The sequence below is a fragment of the Furipterus horrens genome, unplaced genomic scaffold (genome assembly GCF_987537825.1).
Source record: "Furipterus horrens unplaced genomic scaffold, mFurHor1.1.pri manual_scaffold_12, whole genome shotgun sequence".
Lineage (NCBI taxonomy): Eukaryota > Metazoa > Chordata > Mammalia > Chiroptera > Furipteridae > Furipterus > Furipterus horrens.
In genome coordinates, this window is record NW_028327182.1 from 16,816,832 (window position 1) to 16,825,192 (window position 8,361).

An 8,361-nucleotide genomic window follows, 5' to 3' on the forward strand; every position below is an offset into this window, starting at 1 on the left:
GGCTCTCTGGTCTTCTCTCTTCTTGCCCCAGATCATGGTATGTGATCTAGTCGATGGGCTACCTGGACCTGTCAGAGATTCTTCTTTGCCTCCTGTTTGTGGTGCAGTCTTACACTTCAGTTCTTTTGAGTGATGGTTTTTGGTTCTGATTTCTTACTTTTCAAAACCCTTTTGCTCTTCAACTATTATCCCTGTCATGAATGTCAGATGTGCATTTGAGAACATGAAACTGAGCACTTACTTTTTGTTAGCCACTCCCCTTACTAAGTTAGTCCTTGCATTGTTGTTCTAATAACTTAACACTGAGAACTGCTAATATTACTTCCCCAGTTGCCTCGCTGGGGGCGGGGGTGGGGTTGTGTGTGGTATGATTCACAGGAAGACCAGGGAAAGAAACATAGATTAATATTTTAGGTTATTACCTCATTGCTTTAAAGAAAAGTTTGCAATTATATTTCATTTAAAAATAAGTATGGTATTAAATATATAAAATATTTTTCTTTTAACTTACCATAAATAAGTGATATAGAATATTTAGTAATGATGCATCAATGAACTGCAAACTTATTCGTGAAATGTCTGATTCATTTTTATTTGGAGCTTTAATTTTGACATATTATGAGGGTCCTTTGTTAAAGATAATGATGTTAGTTAACACATTTCTTAAATAAATTTCGAGTGGGACAACTATTTTTCAATAAAAAATCCAAAGTCACGATTTCACTTGGCCAGTCTGCCCTGCCTGTAGATATTGATCAGAATTGCAAGAATTCTGATGGCCTCAACCACAATCTTAGCTCTTTCCATTGAAGTAACAGCTGCAATTTCCTCTGAAAGCTGAACGTTCTGATCTGTATTGGACCAGCCCCACCCAGGCTGCCTGCGTCCAGCATTTCAATGCAGTTTAATCCAGTCCAGTCCCATGCACATTTAGGAGGCTGTAATAATGGCTGATCTAATTAAACAGAATTAAATAATTTGTTCGTGTTTCATCTTCATTCATTGAGACTTGAATTTAATTTACATCTTGTATGTAAATTCCAGGGGTGGGGGACAGTAAGAAGGAAATAACACTGAGGAGGACATGGATTTGCTGTGTGTGCACAAGTAATACAATATTTCCTCTTTAAAAACTGTCTGAAAAGATGGCCAGTAGCATTAGTGCCTTCTAGTTGTCTACCGTAAATCAAAATATAGGCGATCCCAACCTGTTCTTACTTTTGCTTCCAAGTATCATTATGTATCACTTGACCCTTCAACAATTAGGCAAGCTCTAGCATTGAGTGAGAACGTTTTTCATTTTATCTTTAGAGAATTTTTATAAGAATCTGTTAGAGTCAAACATGCTGGGGAGCAAGATCTCATATGCTCCCAGAAGTTTTTGTTCTATGTCTAAAAATTTCCACATAGGCTAAAGCAGACACTGGTTTAAAAAAAAAAAATCAATGTGTCTAATTTATTTCATTCTGAAATCACTGTATAGTCAGCCTTCTATATTCACAGGTTCCACATCCATGGATTCAACCAACTGCACATGGAAAATCAAGGCATACTTCAGAGATATTTGGGGTTGGGTGCCAGACCTCCACAATAAAGCGAGGACCGCAATAAAGCAAGTTGTAATCTTTTTGCTGGTGGAGGTTCTTGCCTTCAGTTTGTAAAAAAAACAAAAAAAAAGCAACATCTGTAAAACACAATAAAGCAAAGTGCAGTAAAATGAGGTATTCAGGAAAAAATGTTTCGGTGTTGCTCAAGTGATGCTATGCAGTTAGGTCTGTGAGGGCTGCATCTGTACTGAACGGATACGTAGAGACTTTTTCTCATCGTTATTCCCTAAGCAATACAGTATACCATTACAGAGAAATTCCATTGTTTTAGGTATTATAAATAATCTAGAAATCATTTAAAGTTTGTGAGAGGATGTGCATAGCTTAAATGAAACACGATGCCATTTTATATAAGGGACTTGAGCACCTACAAATTTTTGTATCTGAGGTGGGTCCTGGAGCCAATTACCCATGGGTACCAAGAAATGACTGTACAAAATGCTATGGACGGTTGCTGTGAATGCTAGGATTGTGTGTGTGTGTGTGTGTGTGTTGTTTGTTTTCTGCTTAAGAGTTTACTCTGTGGTGTTTTTCCCTCCTTGGTAAGATTCAGCAGGGGAAATACAAAGAAAGTGAAGTTACAAGGAAAGGTTCTCTGTCAACTTGTATGTGCCAATCCAGAAGGGAGCTTTGCAAATAGGTCACTCATTAAACGTCTGTTGGTAAACCCAGGAAGGCTCCTCCTGGGATGAACAAGAGGGTAGGTTTTGTAGAGCATGGTGCATCGGGAGAAGCGCGATGCAGAGCCCAAAGCTTACGTAAGCCATTACTCTGTGAGATACCCATTCAAGCATTACTTACCCTTAAGTAAAAACATGTAATCATTTTTTCTTCTTCTCAGCCGTTAAAAGAAGACAAGCTTGGTCACAAAATTAAAGTTATTTATTTCTCACTATTCTTTACAGATATGGGAATGCTAAAGAATTCCAGACCTGAGGAATGAGAATGAGGTAGAATAAATTAAGAAATTTAGTAGTACTTTTTAAATTTAGGAATGTCATCTTTCCCATTTAAAATTTTTTTAAAAAATTTACCCAAAAATCTGCAGATAATTAACAAAACTGTATAATGAAGATGAACATTTTAAAGATTTCTAAGAGCACTTTTAATTTCTACTGACATGGGCAACTAAATAGATTATTTACTTAGAAAAACTATTTTCTTGTAAAAGCTAAAAAATATCCTTTCCTCCAAAAATCTTGCTAGCTTTATTTTCCAGATTTTTCTAAATAAATTTCAGAGTATACAGGTCCCATCATATATGCGGAATCTCTAGCCTCCTAACTCAAGACCACTGCAGTACTTCACGGTTCTCTGGATAATCTTGTTCCTTTTATTTTATTCTCTGTCCGTGCTCTTATCACCAAAGCTCTATCTTTTATATCTTCAGCACAGCATCAAGCTCAGGGCTTCATAATCGTAAGGCTTCACCTGCTTCTCTCTATTAATATTCTTGCAATACACTGAAATAACTAACCAACAATGACTGCCATCATTTGGATTTTTCTTCAGCGTAGGTTAAGATTAAATATTTACTTGAACAATCATATGAGTATTTCTTAACTTTTTGTAGCTGTTGTTCTGGTTTAAATTTTAGTAACCGCACAACTGAAATCCTGGACATTCCATATTGTGTTAAGAGACTCTGGATCTTACTTAAGCCTTCTGTTTTAGCTGCCATTCTCTGGTGGAGAAAAGGAGTTGCTGCTTTATTCCTGCCAGGTAGAGTAGAAGTCCCAGTTCCCCACTTGGCCTACAATTATGGAGGAGGCGTCCTCATTACTGCTGAGGAGGGAAGAGAGTCCCGGCTCCCCACGTGGTGTCTACTGACACTGAGGAAACCTTGGCTCCCCACTAGGCCACTTCTGACACCCAAGTGTAAGCTCCCAGTGTGCCCTTCACAACCCAGCAGAGGGTTGGGTGCCTTCTTATAGCCTGGAGAGTGTGGAATCCTAGGCTCCCCACTCTGTTGTTGGAGGCTGGAATGAGACCACAGTTTTTCTGTGTGTTTGGCTACGGTAGAGTGGCTATTGTCTAAATAGATTACTTCTTTCTCTTCTTTTGGTAGAAAGATCTGTTTTTCTGGAAACTAATTGTGTCTGGGCCTGTTTCCAAGTTGCTGGTTTCTTCAGTTCCATGTCTGGGATATGCATGGTCAAGAGAAGTCAGGGAACGCACCCCTGTGTTGCTCTTTGAGTCCAGGGGTCTTTAACTCGTCTGCCTTATTTTCTCCATCTTTCCTGAGGTCTGTATTATATAACACTCATATATAAATCTAACAAAATATGTACAAAATCTATATGAAGAAAATTATAAAACTAAAGAAGAAACTAAATATTTGGAGGGATTGCCCATGTTCATGGATAGGATGATTAATATTAAGATATTGGTTCTGCCCAACTTTATAGATTTAATGCAATTTCATCTAGGATAGACTTTCACATATTTGGTCAGAATTGCTTTGATAGAGAAATATTTGGGCTTGAAGTTAAATGGACTTTGAGCACAAATTATGGTAATTTCATAGTGGTACAGTTCTATTCATGTTTTGTTTTAGGAAAAACAAGACTGGTTAAAGGTTTTCAACAGAGGACTCCTGTTTCTAGGAAATGGAGTAGACATGGTTTTCCTGTTCCTCTTACAAATAAAACCCGTTTTTGCTACATTCTGCATCAAAATTTCACCATGAGTTTTGGTAAGTTGTGTTTTCATTTAGTTCAAAATATTTGTAAATCTCTCTCGATATTTCCTCTTTGAATTGTGTGTTATTTAGAAGTGGGTTGCGTATTCACATATTTTGGGCTTTCCCAGTTTTCTTTCTGTTATTGATTTCTAGTTTAATTCTATTGTGGTCTGATAGCAGGCATTAAGGTGTGCCCTGTGGCCAGATGTATTTAATGGATATCAATTTTATCCAGTTGGTTGATGGTGTTCGTGAGTTCAAGTATGTCCTTAATGATTTCCTGCCTACTGGAATTGTCCACAAATCCTCCTATAAGAGTTAGTCTTGCATTTCAGTAATGTGTTATCGATGATGGTTAATGAATCATCTAGTCAACAGCGGATCTAATGGAATGTTGTGAGTTTCTGAGCATCCCAGTAAAGCACTTCTCTTCCCCACCTGGATGATGTACAAATAAGAAGTAAAACAAAAGTGGCACATGAAGAACTAAGCTATTAATTTTATTACTAATAAAACTATATTGAAAGACATAACTTGGTAAAATGAACTCCAGCACTGGGCAGGATTACCCTACCCAGGTATTGTGATTTTGGCTGCCTTCCCTGGGCAGAAGCAGAGTTTGCCCTGGAGAACAGAGCACAGCTGGAACTCCTGTGAGCGGCTAGCTCCCCAGAGGAAGAAGAGAAGCGGAGCACAGCATACTCGAGTGTTTACATTTCAAATTTGTCTAACAAATATATTACTCCCATGGGGAAGAGCTAATAAAGAGATGGAGGGCAGTCAGGAGTTAACGCTAATTAAATTCCCACTAACATCAAAACTAGGAGAGGAACTTCCTCCTCATCTTCCAACAGTATGTTAATTTCTTTTTTTTTTAATGAAGAAAAATTCTAGTTCACTATTAGGTAAGATTTTTAGCTTTATTGGAAACATTGTCCTAGAATTTGAAGACCAGGGATTTGCCAAATGTAGATGAATGGCAGAAGTTAATACACAGGCTGGAATTCACTTTACAAGTAATTTCTCTTCCAGAACTTTTTATATTTGGTCTTTACTCTGGACTTCAGACAATGATAAACTAGGGTTATGTTAGCAAAGAAATGGTGAGAGAAAGAGGATGGGAAAAAGGAAGAGCAGGAAGACGGGAGGTAGGAACAAAGAAGAGAGAGAGGGAGAGGGAAAAGGAGGCTGTAATCCCTGCTAACAAGCAGGTGTTACCAGTCCCAGACTTTTTCCATCCATCTCTACAGCATTCTGCTCCACAGAATTAAGAGGGTTGTTAGAACCTTAACAAGCAAGAGGTATTTATCTCTGTAGGACTTCTTTATATTTTCTTTCTTTTAACTCTTCTCTAAGCAAAAAAAAAAAAATTTTTTTTCCTTGGGGGAGAGTTTGGGGCGGACAGATAAGTATTTCTAAAAATATGTAAGGGGAGCATGAAGCAGCACTCAAAGTAATCACTGCAAACACATTACAGGGAAGTGTCTGTGCAAGGCTCTCGTGGCGTGGACAGCGGATGCATGTGAAAATCCTTTATTCTGCACTAGACCTCCAAAGGGCAGAACTCCAGGAAGGTGGGAGGGGAGACTGTGTGTTCTTTGGGCCTATATGAGCAGCAGGGTCTTTACCTAGAACCCTACTGGGTGCAAAAGAAGAAAAAGATTTTGTTTCATTTCTAAAAATAAAAAAACAAGGTCATGCATTTGGGAGCTGGCATTGTAGTGACTCTTTCACCTGGCTCATTCTCTTGTTCTTTTCCCAAGAAAAGAGTGGAAAATGGCACCTGCTTCCCTTGGCAATGTTTTCTTGATGGACAGTATAGGTGGCACTGAGTAATCTTTGAGGCAGCAGCTGACGTGTGGCTGCTGACATATTCACTGAGCTCATCTCTAGAAGCAATCGTTGGGAAGTTAGTCTCTCAGTGGGACTCACAATTGAAAAATGAAGAGAATGAAAGGGTGCGAATAATATAATTATAAACCCCCTGCTTATACAATGCTGCTGTAATGAGTTGATTGACAATCAATAAACCAGGAGTGAGGAGCTGGGATGGTCAGCAACTGCTGTGGGCAGGTAAGACTTGCAGCCCTTCTTCTTCGTGTTGTGGGCTTCTGATGGCCTGAACAGCTTTCCTGTCAATTCTGGGGAAATGGATAGTTATGCCTATGTGTCAATTTAGATTGCTCCTAAATATTAATAATTAAAAACCTGGCTAATAATAACTAAGCAAATAGGGACTTCCAGCCAAGATGGAGGCTTAGACACACATGTTGCATCTCCCTCCACAACTAAGAAGGAATACAACTACCTCAAAACTAGAGACAACCAGAAGCTCCAGAAAACCGAGCTGCGTGGAAGTCCAACAAACATAGATAGACTATAAAGAAGGAATACTCATCCAGACAGGTAGGAGGGGTGGAGTCGGGGCAGAGAGGACACGGTGTGGTGGTGGCAGCAGCGGCGGCAGTGGCAGGGCAGCAGAAAGTGCAGTCATTTTAAAAAGTGGGGAGGAACACCTGGGGAGCACTCCCAGCACCAGACCAGACCGCACAGCTCATGGTTCCAGCACCAGGGAAAATAAAGCCTCATTGCTTCTGACTGTGCAAACCAGTGAGGGTTGGGGCAGGGAAGAAACTGCTGGTCTCTCAGCAGTCTGCTTGTTTAAAGGGCCCCCATGATCCTAGAACGTCCACAGGTCCACCCACTCTGGGAACAATGGCCAGGGCAACAGCTAGAGGGGCACCAGTCCCATACAGAAGTGGGAGAAATTCCTGGAAAAGGGGTGAGTGCTGAGCAAGCGGCCTTGTTCCCTCGCAGGCCCCTCCCCCCCACACAGCGCCACAACGTGGTGAAACGGGTCGCCCTGTACTGATGAATACCTAAGGCTCCACTCCTTACAATGTAACAGGTGCAACAGCTCTACCTAAGACACAGAGGCAAACAAACACAGGACCCTGTCAAGATGAGGAGACAGAGAGGTATGGCCCAAAAGAGGGAACAGATCAAGGTTCCAGTGGGAGAACTAAGCAACAAGGAGATAGTCAACCTAACAGATGCAGAGTTCAAAACACTGGTGATAAAGGTGCTCACAGGCTTGACAGATATGCTTAAGTATGGCAGATGCATAAGGGAAGAAGTGAAGGTTATGCTAAATAAAATGAAGGAAAATCCACACAAAACCAATGGTGAAGGGAAGGAAACTGGGATTCAAATCAATGATTTGGAACATAAGGATGAAAAAAACAGTCAACCAGCACAGAATGAGAAAACAAGAATGAAAAAAAATGAGAGGCTTAAGAATCTCTGGGACAACTTTAAACATACCAACATCTGAATCATAGGGGTGCCAGAAGGAGAAGAGGAAGAGCAAGAAATTGAAAGCATAAGTGAAAAAATAATGAAGGACAACTTCCCAAATTTGGCAAAAAAAAAAAAAACAAAAACAAAAAAAAACCAGACATACAAATCCAGGAAGCACAGAGTCCCAAACAAGTTAGACCCAAGGAGGACCATACCAAGACACATCATAATTAAAATGCTAAAGGTGAAAGATAAAGGGAGAATCTTAAAAGCAGCAAGAGAAAAGAAGAGAGTTACCTACAAAGGGGTGCCTATAAAACTATCAGCTGATTTCTCAAAAGAAACTTTGCAGGCAAGAAGGGACTTGTAAGAAGTATTCAGAGTGATGCAAAGCAAGGACCTAAAACCAAGATTACTCTATCCAGCAAAGCTATCATTTAGAATGGAAGGGCAGATGAAGTGCTTCCCAGACAAGGAAAAGCTAAAGGAGTTCATCACCAAGCCATTATTATATGAAATGTCAAAGGGACTTATTTAAGAAAAAGATTAAAATTATGAACATGAAAATCACAACAAACTCACAACTGAATCTAAAAAATAAAAACAAAATCCCCAGAATAGGAACAGAATCATAGGTATGGGGATCATTTGGAGGGTTATCAGCTGGGAGGGGGAAGAGAAATGGGGAAATGGTGCAGGGATTAAGAAGCATAATTGGTTGGTACAAAATAGACAGGGGGAAGTTAAGAATAATATAGGAAAGGATGAAGC